The sequence below is a fragment of the Hemicordylus capensis genome, chromosome 5, assembly GCF_027244095.1.
Source record: "Hemicordylus capensis ecotype Gifberg chromosome 5, rHemCap1.1.pri, whole genome shotgun sequence".
Taxonomy (NCBI): Eukaryota; Metazoa; Chordata; class Lepidosauria; order Squamata; family Cordylidae; genus Hemicordylus; species Hemicordylus capensis.
In genome coordinates, this window is record NC_069661.1 from 141,991,940 (window position 1) to 142,004,045 (window position 12,106).

Here is a 12,106-nt window from a genome sequence, read left to right on the forward strand (position 1 = left end):
CAGGATCTTAGTAGGTCTCCCATCCAGACACTGGTCAGACCCAGAAGCTATTCTCACAATCACTAAAGTGGGCTAGTGGGCTAAGGGGGCTTAGCCTGCTTTCCAGGGAATGTAGGAACCACCGGGTTCACAGGTGAGCCTGGTGCTCCCAAGTCGGCTAGCCTGCCTAATTACACCCCCCTTAGATGAGGTTAACAGAGTGAGCGCTCCGTTAACCTCATCTTTTGCTCGTGTGTTGCTGCAGCGCATGGCGGCACATGGGTAGACCCCCCAACTGGGAGGCTGCTTGCAGCTCGGGGGTCTCTCCAGGATGCCCCACATGCTTGTGCAGGGCATCCTGGACCTTCTGGGTAGGGATGTGCATGGTCCGGAGCAGTCCGGACCAGCACCGAAGGGGGGCCTTTCGTTTAGGGCGGGGAGGGCTTGCTTACCCCTCCCGCCTCTTTGCCCCCGCCAGAGGCTGTATTGTATCTAATAAATGGGGCGCTGGAAACCAGCCGCCCCCGCCACCCCCCCCGCGAGCGGATTAGGGGCAAAAATTAGTAAGGTACTGCCGCTGTCCCTGCCGCCATCCCGCCCCCCCGAGTGCTCACCGCATTGTTTCTTAGAAAAGAGAGGAGCCCGCCGAACAGAGCTCCTCTCTTGGCAAAGTCTGTGAAGCAACTGAGGACTGGGGCGCGCATGCGCGCGCGATACGACGTCTAAACTTCCGCTGGAGGCCCGGTCTACCCGGCGGGACGATACAGTATGGCCTCTGGCGGGGGTAAAGAGGCGGGAGGGGTAAGTAAGCCCTCCCCACCCTTAAAGGGGGACCCCCCACCCGGACCCGGACCGGCCAAGTCCGAACCGGTCTGGAAGTTTGGAGGCCTTTAGAATGGCCTCCAGACCGGTTCGGACACACCCTACTTCCGGGGGTCATGCAGCCTCTGATCCCTGCAGCCCCAGCCGGCTCCGTGACGGAGCCAGCAGTCATGTCCGGCCGCCCAGGGCTGCCTCTTTATCGTCTGCAGGGAGTGCAGGCTAAGCCCGCTCTCCCCGCAGAACCCTCTCCAGCGCTTCACACCGATTGTGTGAAGCGCCTCCCACTCTTGTTTTGTTTCCACAAGGTGGCTGTAGCATATTTCCCCAGACTGTTATCTGAGACCATACTCTATGGCCAGCTGAATTCAAATGTATCGGACTACTGTGACAGGGAACACAGAGCATTTTGGTCAGACACAGAATCTATTCTCTACTTCAACCAGTTTGCAGCTGGAGGCAGCCATATGCAGTTCTGATTGGCTGGTGCCTGTGTTGTCACTAAGAACTCCCATACATACATTTTTCCAAAGCAGTTCTTACAATTTCAAAAAAAACCCTACAACATTAGTTTCCCCCATAAAAATTAGGTGCCAGTGGGAAATGTGGGAAGAAGCTGGACTTACCCCACAGAAGGAAAAAGTGCATCAACTCGATTTTGCGGTACATCTTATGTACCTTTAGCCATCTCTTGCATATCTCTTTTTTGTCAGGAATTTAAGTTGCACAGCAGGGAAATGCATGACTAACAAGCAGAAGGTTGCCGGTTTGAATCCCCATTGGTACTACAGGTGAAACTCGGAAAATTAGAATATCGTGCAAAAGTCCATTAATTTCAGTAATGCAAATTAAAAGGTGAAACTGATATATGAGACAGACGCATTACATGCAAAGCGAGATAAGTCAAGCCTTAATTTGTTATAATTGTGATGATCATGGCGTACAGCTCATGAAAACCCCAAATCCACAATCCCAGAAAATTAGAATATTACATGGAACCAAGAAGACAAGGATTGTAGAATAGAACAATACCGGACCTCTGAAAATTATACAGTGTACTGTGCTTGATTGGCCAGCAAACTCGCCTGACCTGACCCTATAGAGAATCTATGGGGCATTGCCAAGAGAAGGATGAGAGACATGAGACCAAACAATGCAGAAGAGCTGAAGGCCGCTAATGAAGCATCCTGGTCTTCCATAATACCTCATCAGTGCCACAGGCTGATAGCATCCATGCCACGCCGCATTGAGGCAGTAATTGCTGCAAAAGGGGCCCAAACCAAGTACTGAATACATATGCATGCTTATACTTTTCAGAGGTCCAATATTGTTCTATTCTTCAATCCTTGTCTTCTTGGTTCCATGTAATATTCTAATTTTCTGAGATTGTGGATTTGGGGTTTTCAGGAGCTGTACGCCATGATCATCACAATTATAACAAATTAAGGCTTGACTTATCTCGCTTTGCATGTAATGCGTCTGTGTCATATATCAGTTTCACCTTTTAATTTGCATTACTGAAATTAATGGACTTTTGCACGATATTCTAATTTTCCGAGTTTCACCTGTTTATCGGGCAGCAGCAATATAGGGAGATACTGAAAAGCATAATCTCACACTGCACGGGAGGAGGCAATGGTAAACTCCTCCTGTATTCCACCAAAGAAAATCACAGGGCTCTGTGGGCACCAGGAGTCAATACCGACTCAACGGCACACTTTACCTTTACCTTTAAATACTCTCAGTACTAACTCCAAGTACAGCAGCTGTCCCTGTTCCCTGATCCCTGCTCTCTTTTCCTTGCCTCTTGCATCCAAAACCCCCCTCTCTCAAAACCTCTCCCTCAGCCTACTCTATTTTCACATGCACCACTTTTTACAGTTCACATAAGCACCTTCCTTCCTTCCTTCCTTCCTTGTAACAGACTTTTTAAAAAACCCTATTTCTGAAGGCATTCATCTGCTCCAGTTTGCTCACCTGTTCCTCAAAAACTGCTGGCTGTATGCAGTTCAAATTGGGTTTTTCCCCCTATTAAATCTCCAGATTGGCTGACAAATCTCCCCCTCCCTCAATTTAGAAAAGTTATCCAAGGTCAAATTCTTGGAAGCCATGCACTTGGACACGATGCACATCTGGTAGTCCACTAAAGACTAGCTTCTGTCAGGCACCTGGCAAAAGTAATAATGGGTCTGTTGTGGTGCTTAACTTGTAAACTCATCTGCACAGGATAAATGTGTAATTCTTGTGGTCAGTTTAGCATTGCTACTTATAACCATTGGGCTCAAGAGGTTTTGCTGGCAGAGGATCTGACTTCCATGAGAATTACTTTGGAGTCCTTGAAAATTGTGCAATGGAATATTGCATCTCTTCAAGGACTACCAGTCTAGAGCCTCCATTGTTTAGGCAGTACTGTAATCAGGAGGGAGAGTTCTTATCTAGGGAATATGGTGCCAGTGAGTAAGCTAGCATTGGACCAAACACATTTTTATAAGCTACGTTCTTTGCCAAATGACACTCAATGTAATTCATAAGAAAAACTAAAAACTTGTGTAAAAAGCAATACAAATATCAATGAGAAATGGAAAGTTAAAAACAAGCATAAGAATAAAAAAGGCAGCTAGATTTGAATACCAGCAGCAGACATAATACAACACACCATCAGTGGGATAGAAACACCTTTAAAATAAAAACAATTATAATCTGCTAATGGAATCATAGCAAGGAAGGAGCCAGATAGACCTGCCAAGGAAGCTTATTCCACAAATGGGTGCCATGAGAAGCTGCATCAATTGAATGTCTAACTGGATCATCCCTCCCCAGCCCAAAATCTAGCTGAAAGACCAAGGCAAAGTGTGGGTTCATGGAACCTCATTTCTAAAGCCAGCATCATATACAAGATCATAGAAAGTCTTATATGGTGTCAAAGTTAGGTTGGGCACCTTAACTTGCCATTTCCATGCTTTTTAAAGCACAAATGAAAACATAAAGTATCTTAACTTTCCTCTTTGAAGGTTTTTGGATGACTGAATAATGAAGCCCAGGATGGTGAGAAAAACTAGTGACAAGTTATTTGCGCACAAAATTTGTGCACAAATTTGCACACAAAAATATTTTGTGTGCAAAAATATCCCATTTGTGCACAAAAATATAAGGCAATTAGTAATGATTTAAAGTCAATAAATATATGTCTTAAATTAAATTGTTGTAATGTTTTAATCTTTTTATCTGTTTTTATTGTTTTGTTGTAAACCACCCAAAGATTTGTGTTTTGGCCAGTATACAAATGTGTTAAACAAACAAACAAACAAATAAATAAATACTGTGGTTGACTGGGAACATTAATGAGCTCTATTTGCAGTAATTAAGGGACGGATTGTGGTTTATAGTTTGACTTTAGCAGAGGATTTTCCACTTGTGGCTTTCCATGATGCTCTTATTATTAATATTTGTATGATGAAACCAACATGAAGTGAACATAGAATTGACATGGTCCTAGCCCAGATGGTTTACAATCTGCATTAAATAGACAAGAAAGGGAGAAGAAGAGAGGAGGACATGGATCTTATCATAAGCAGAAAGGTTTTGAGAAGAGGCAGGTGGCAGTACATAGGGAGAAGTATGGAGAATGAAACCAAAGGAAAAGAGGCACTAGGGGCAAACAGCAGACTGGTGATAAGAGTGCCATATTTCCCTGAATAGAAGGTGACTCTGAATGTAAGACGATTACTTAAAATAGTATTTATTTATTATTTATTTGATTTCTATACCGCCCTTCTGAAAATGGCTAAATGCATTTTAAAGATAGAGGAATCTGAATCTAAGATGACCCCTGCTCCCCATATTTAATAGGAAATAACTTAGATTCAGGTAAATACAGTACCAACAAGATGCCTAGGTTTAAATACAAACTAACCCTATTAGCAAACCTGTTGTATCTCAAAGCTGCATTTCTTAAGACTTAGCCAGGTTACAGCATATGTTATATCAACAAGTCAATGGGATATTTAACTTGTTTAAAGTAGCCAAAGAAGGCTGAGGAGTACAGCTTAATAGAACGCTGCATGTCATTTTACTTTTATAAGTGTTGTATTAGACTAAGGATAAAAAATGAGGTGTTTCCCCCCCGTCTTACAGTATTGTGATTTCTTTTCCCCCACACATTACCTTTGAACTGTGTATAGTGTACAAGAGAATCTTGGGTAGGCAATTTAGGACTATTATTTTATATATATATATACATACATACACACACAAACTCTCTCAGAGACTACATAGCTATTTTCTTGCATTAGTTTCCTAGACAGCTGTTTATTTTGGATACTTCTCAAGAATTTGAGATTTTGGTTCTGCACTATATTTAGTTTGACCTTCTACTGATATTTTTAGGGCAATAACCTTTGACACAGGGACAAATTTTTCTGAGGGGAAAATTTCAGTTCTCACATAAGTGGTGGGAAAATGTAAACCCTAGAAAAAACAAATGTTTCTAAAATTGGGAGCAGGGGCTTGGAAGCCTTCAGGATAAATTACATTATAAATAAACTCTGTCTGTTGTGCCAAATGCTTACAGCGTAGTATTGGAGACTCTTTAATTGCTCTGTGTGGGATGGAATTTTGCCAACAAGTTAGAACTTCCTCCTTCAGTTTTTACCATAAGAGGAAGAATAGCTGGCAATCTGATCTTCCTTTAAAGAGACAAAATTAATTACTGTAATTACCATTAAATTTATTTCTCTCTGCCCCCATTTTCACTTAGTGAGGCTCTTTTGGTGAACATGATGGATTATGACTTAGGCATGAATGAAGTACTGGAAAGGGAAGGAATGGAGAATCTGTGTTATCATTAGCCCTATTCAGATGTTATGTTGTATGAGTGTACAGATGTCTGTACATTTGTACATGTTTTTGTGTAAATGAGCCAGTGTGGTATAGTGGTTAGAGTGCTGGACTAGGACCGGGGAGACCCAAGTTCAAATTCCCATTGAGCCATGATACTTGCTGGGTGACTCTGGGTCAGTCACTTCTCTCTCAACCTAACCGACTTCACAGGGTTGTTGTGAGGAGAAACTTAAGTATGTACTACACTGCTCTGGGCTCCTTGGAGGAAGAGCAGGATATAAAACATGAATAACAACAAGACCTGATCTATACCTATTATTACATACACTGCAGGAATAATAGACTGGACCCAGGCAGAGCTAGAGACACTAGATCGTAAGACCAGGAAAATAATGACCATCAATCATGCTCTGCACCCCCGCAGTGATGTCGATAAGCTATACCTCCCTCGCAGCTCAGGTGGAAGAAGAATGCTGCAAGTCCATCAAACAGTAGAGGAGGAGAAAAGAGGCCTTGAAGAATATATAAAGGACAGTGAAGAAGACGCACTTAAAATAGTCAATAATAAGAAACTATTCAACACCAATGAAACAAAACAGGCCTACAAGAAAGAACAAGTCAAGAACCGAGCACAAAAATGGAAAAATAAGCCACTGCATGGTCAATATTTGCATGATATAACCAGAAAATCAAACATCACCAAGACCTGGCAGTGGCTCAAGACAGGCAACTTGAAGAAAGAAACAGAGGGTTTAATACTGGCTTCACAAGAACAGACATTAAGAACAAATGCAATAAGGGCAAAAGTAGAAATATCAACAACAAACAGCAAGTGCCGCCTTGTAAAGAAGCAGATGAAACAGTGGACCACCTAATCAGCTGTTGTAAAAAGATCTCACAGACTGACTACAAACAAAGGCATGACAAGGTAGCAGGGATGATACACTGGAACACCTCCGCTAGCCCGATTTTTGCTGATCGTCAGAACCACCGGGCTCACAGCTGAGCCCAGTGCTTCTGGAGCGGCTAACCCACTCTGGAACGCCTGGTAAAAAGGTTTGCGGAGTGAGCGCTCTGCAAACCTGCTTTTTACAATTGTGAGTAGCCGCAGTGCGCCTTCGTGCCGTGCCTACTCATGAGTAGACCCCCGGCCGGGAGGCGAAAAGCCACCTCCCGGCTCCGGGGGTCTCCCCAGTATGCCCTGCGCACTTGCGGGGGCCGCGTGGCCCCCTAGCTACCCAGCCCCCGCCGGCTCCATCTTGGATCCGGCAATCGTGTGGGCAGCCAATCTGGCCGCCCAGGGCTCCCTCCCCACTCACCCGAAGAAACCAGGTCTCACGGATCGTGAGACCCAGCTCCTAGACTTGTTGCTTGGGGGAAGTATTACAGCATGTTAATCTTTGTTTAACATTTTAGCAAAATTACAATTTGTTCTAAAGGCAATATAAATGTGTGGTACTTGTGCTGTAGAGTATCTGTATGCTCTTCTCATACAGAGCATTTTTTTAAAAAATCAGACCTATTTCCACATGACTCCTTGTCTCATTTTTACACTTGGTCACCCCAACACATTGCTAAATTTAAACAATCATTGAAATAATCAGAATATGTGTGGTTGCAAGTCAAGCTCAAGAAAACCTCTTACACATCACCCCATTGACTTTTGTCTAGAGAACTGAAAGATTATGTTCTTCTGTGTTACCCCTAAGCGTTGATTGTAGGTGGGGGAGTTAACTAGGTGAACTGCCTTTTTAACAATCAGCCTCAGGAGAAGTAACCTGATTTTTGTAAAGCTCTTGGTTCTGCTGAAATGGGTTCAGCTCTTCCAGGTGAATAAGAGAGTAAGGGGAGAGAAGCCTTATATTTTGCCATTCTTATTAGCTGCTAATTTTCCAGATCACCCTTTACTTCACAAACTGTATTCTCAGTGGAACTAATTATATCATATGTTGTTTGAGACCTCTTTTCCATAGTACAAGCTGTTTTCAATTCCCCAAAGGTTTTATATGTTGTGAATTTGACATGCATAGTATTTCTCAGTGGAATATTTGCTTTGGGGGTGATTTTTCTATATATTCTAAGTTCCCTTTGTAATTTTGTACATTGAATTATCTGCTGGAGACTTTGCTTAATATATTTTCAGAAGGGTCTTTGATTTTCTCTTAGCAGCATCACAAGCTTCCACAGCATATACTAGAGCGCTGCCCTTTTTTCTTTTACTAACCCTGTAAATGGGCGGATGGAACACATAGGCAAGATAGTAACTTGCCTACGGCGACAAATTCCGAGAGGCGGCAATTTTCTTGGGGGGGGGAGTTAAATCTTTCTTTAAACTGTTTTCAACTGCTCCTGCACAGCAGGGATAGTAGCAGACATGGGGAGGGCACTCAAAGAAGTGAGGGGAGACCGAGGCGGGGCAGGCAGGAGGCGGCAGTAAGAGTTCCTTCCCTGAGCCCTTCTGCCTTCTGCTACCCAAATGACAGGTCAGGCCATTTTTTGCCCATTTCGGGGCTCTCTATGCATGCTTTCCCCCATGATCTTTTGTGTTTTTCAGTAGTGTAGGCCTGCATCTCTGCCCTAGCCAGGGCCACAGACCCTCCTCTCCTTCCAGGCTAGATGTTCCATTACTCCTCACTGCCTGTATCCTTGTGGCATCTGTATTGCAGTTTGGCAACTCATATACTAAATCACCAAATGCAAAGGGAGATAAAACTCTTTTCTCTTTAAAACTGGTTGGAAAGAATATATTACAGGGGCTCCACATTTTCATAGCTCTGCTTATGAACAAGTTGCTCCTTCCAAAATTCCTTTTTCTCTACTGCTATTAAAGGTACAGGAGCCCTGTCTTCCTCTATATTTGGTTACTGCACTCTCCTCATATAATTCTGTCCTAATTCATTCTAAACAGTTTCTTGCATCAGGCAATGAACTGCATATAACCCCTGCTAACTTGGCAAAGAGGCACCTTTTAATGTGGTGATTCTCTTTATTTAGTCAGGGGAGAGTAACTGGTCCTATCCACCCCCAGCACAGTACCTCCAGTGACTGTTGCTGGTGCTTATCTTATGTTTCTTTTTAGGTTATGTGCCCTTTGGGGACAGGGTTTCATCTTATTTGTTTGTTATTTCTCTGCCATTTTTGGAAGAGTGGTATAGAAAATAAATAGAAAGAAAGAAAGAAAGAAAGAAAGAAAGAAAGAAAGAAAGAAAGAAAGAAAGATGTCTTTTGCAATGCCCTATGTAGGATAAGCGTAGGCTAGTGTTTCTTATTTTAATTACATTACAGGTAAACAATAATAGAACAGTACCAGGAATATGCAAAAGCATGCACACACACACGCACACACACACAACATCCCTAGCACAAAGTCTGACTAAACAAACTTTTCCCTAGATTTAACTTCCCTTTTTCTTGAACTCACTAAATGCCTGATGAGAATTCAAGCTTCCTGCCCTCCTGTCTTTCAATGATCTGCAGAGTTATTCTCCTATAGCCAACCTCCATGGCCACATGTCCTCCTGTGCAGCTCCAGCCTAGCTTTCCCTCTAACAAAGAACTCCCTTCTTCCTGGCAATAGCTCTCTAGGTCCCACCCACCTGGTGTGTTGATTGACTGAGCCCTGGAGTTCACCAGTCTGTCAGTCAAGACAGGGTTCACTTCTGGTTAACTCATTAGAGGGAGGGGAGACTTCCTCTAATGGTTCTCTGTAGTAACCATCTGAGAATACCAGGTGTTGTAGATTTGCAGATTCCTGCACTAGCCAGGAGGCTGGATAATGATCTCTGTGGTCCCTTCCAAACCATGACATTCTATTATTCTAGCTTTAAAGGAGTAATCTTCATATAGGTCCAACAAAACAAGACATCTAAAGAATGGGACCGAAGCAGTGTTTGTAAGAATAGTCATCTATAGCCTAAACAAAATATACATCCAAATAATGAGTTACAGCTAATTGAGGCTTAAGCAGAGCTTGTCACTGTCCAGTCCAAGTTAAGAAAGAGCATCTTTTCTTGCCTGCAAGTTTTTATATGTAGCAGATTTTGCTTTCTAGGTCGGTGATTGGCGGCCATTCAGTACAGTTGCAGTTCTTGAAAAAATTGATTTTAGATGTCATAATTGCACATATACTTTTCATACTTGTGTATTCTTCTTACGCTCCAGTTGAAGCATGTCCTTCTGCTGACTTGCCTAAGGAGCTTCGAACCTCAGTTATATTCTTCTTAAGCATGCTAAAACTGGCTTCACAGAAAGCATTACTGTGTGGAATGAGTAACAGATTCTTGGCAAATTGAGAGAGGGCTTGGAACTGATTGTCTAGTAGCTGGATCTTGTACCTTGGATAGATGATGTCAAAACTGATCAATCCTGACTTCTTCTGAAGACTTGGCAGGTATTTATGTGAAACACTAGTACTGCATGAACTCTATACAAATAGCATTTTGTCTACTCTGTGGCAATACTTTAGGGAATTCTTCCAGAAGAGACTCTATCAGTGAGGACCTCAGATTTTCTCCTTCTATAGGATCAAGCACAACCGCTACCTGCAGTACTGAGTCATTAACAGGGAATTTTGTCTTCATATACGGCAGTGGGTTCTGATAAAATATCCTCACTTCAGCACCAAACCTGGCGGTTTCAGGTGATCCATCAAGATCCTGCTTTTTGATCAGTTGAGATGCAGCAAAATCTATAAACAAGTCTTGGCCTGACCTCTGAGAATATTTGGGGGTGATATCAAGAGACAATACATTATCTTTGTGCTCAAGTATGACCGCTGGTTTAATGAAATATCCTAAAAGGCCTATATATAGTTTGATCATGGCAGGATGTAGCCTGTGAGTCATTGGTTCCTCACACTGAAGCAGTGCATTGAATTTCTCAAAATGAGGTATAATGGCATGCAGAAACAGAATGTACAATTTACAGACTGGATTCTTGACTATATTTGCTAGTCTGCTTTCTCAAGTTACTCCTGTTCTGTTAGATGGAGTTGGCTCTTTATCATCACCATAGTGAGATTCAAAGTCACATTTGAGGACACCCCAAATATTTAGTACCCTCTCCAGTGTACAAGACATGCTCAGCCATTAAGTAGATGCATGTTTTAGGACCTTTCTGACTGTTTAATCACAAAATGAAATGTCTTCTCTGAGAAGTTATTTTCTTTTGGCACTTTTTTCAAAATGATAATAGCTATTGATGAGAAAGTCATGTTGGCCAAATGAAAGAACCTTTGCCCCATGTTTTGCTGCTAGATGTGCTAAATGGTATGAACAGCCAACACCAACAGTTTATTTCTTCTGCAGAAGCCTTAGGACTCCATTGTTTTTCCCAATCATTACAGAGGTGTTTTCTGTGGCATTGGTGGTGGTTGATCTGCCCCTTATTCTATCACATGCAGCCCACAAGCTGCCTCAATGTTTGTTTCTGAGATTCATGGGTGATTCTGGAGAAGGCAGGATGACACACATGCACACTCACAACTGTTAGTTTTAATGGGCTTTATTAAGGCTAATGATTACAAAAGTGCAGGTCATTAGGCATATAGGCAAGTAGTAATCCATTTCATTTTTCTATGATTGTAGTACAGTGTTCAGTAACAGCTAAAAGCATTCCTAAAATCATTTCCCCCTTTTTCAAAATGCAGAGCTGCTAACTAGGAAAGAGTTTTGGCCTCACCAAGAAACAAACAGTCGTGTATCAGTAAGCTGAGAAATTCTTCTTTGTGCAAGAGCACCTTATCTGCTGTTACATAGCATCAAGTCAAAATAATTCCCCAACCTGGCAATTTAATCAGTGTTTCCCTTTTAATTTGGTCTAATAATTTCTATGACAGTTAACTCATACCACTAATAAATGCAAGGCATCCTTACTCTTAACTAAAAAGGCATTTCTTCCTAACTCTTCTACTAAATGCTGAATAGTTTAAAACAGTTTCATTTCTTTTGGAGCAAGTGGCTGAAGATCTTTTGCTATCTCCTGATTGTTCCAAAACAATCCTAGAAGCTGTGCTGGCAGAGAGGGCGGGGGGGGGGAGCTAAAGAACAGTTTTCAAGAAGAAAGTAAGACCAAGAGGAATTTCCATTAAGACAGCATAGGAAGAGGGACCGGAAGGAGGGGGGAAAGACACACGCCGTTTCCTGCCACCTGGCAAATGATGGCTGCAGAAGGAGCTCGGATAGGTAAGTGACAGATCCAGGGACAGAGAGGAAAAGAGGGAGCGGGGGGAGAGATATGTTAGTCAGAAGTGGCTGGTTCATGGAGGTATAGCTCTAGGCAATATTTACCAATTTTCAGGTGAGCTGGAACAGATCTCCTCAGGCTTCTCTGGTGGGAGGGTGACTGGCTCTGAAAATATAGGGAGGGGCTATATGGTGCCTCTTCCATGAAGAAGCCCATGCCTACCCTTCCTATGAGTGGCTGTCTGCATCTTTTTATACCCTTTTGCCAACTCTTCAAAGCCAAAATA

The 12,106-nt window shown here is 42.6% G+C and overlaps 1 protein-coding gene across 9 annotated transcripts in view; it reads left to right on the forward strand.

The window, feature by feature from the left end:
• Window positions 1–12,106, forward strand: part of FRMD4A (FERM domain containing 4A) — a 614,972-nt gene that overhangs the window by 303,841 nt on the left and 299,025 nt on the right. The window contains exon 1 of one of the 9 annotated variants that reach the window (XM_053257649.1): window positions 11,799–11,819. The exons of the other annotated variants lie outside the window; for them this stretch is intronic. The gene's annotated coding sequence lies outside the window, so the exon portion shown is untranslated. Of the gene's footprint in view, window positions 1–11,798; window positions 11,820–12,106 lie in introns of those variants that run through there. 9 annotated transcript variants of the gene reach the window in all.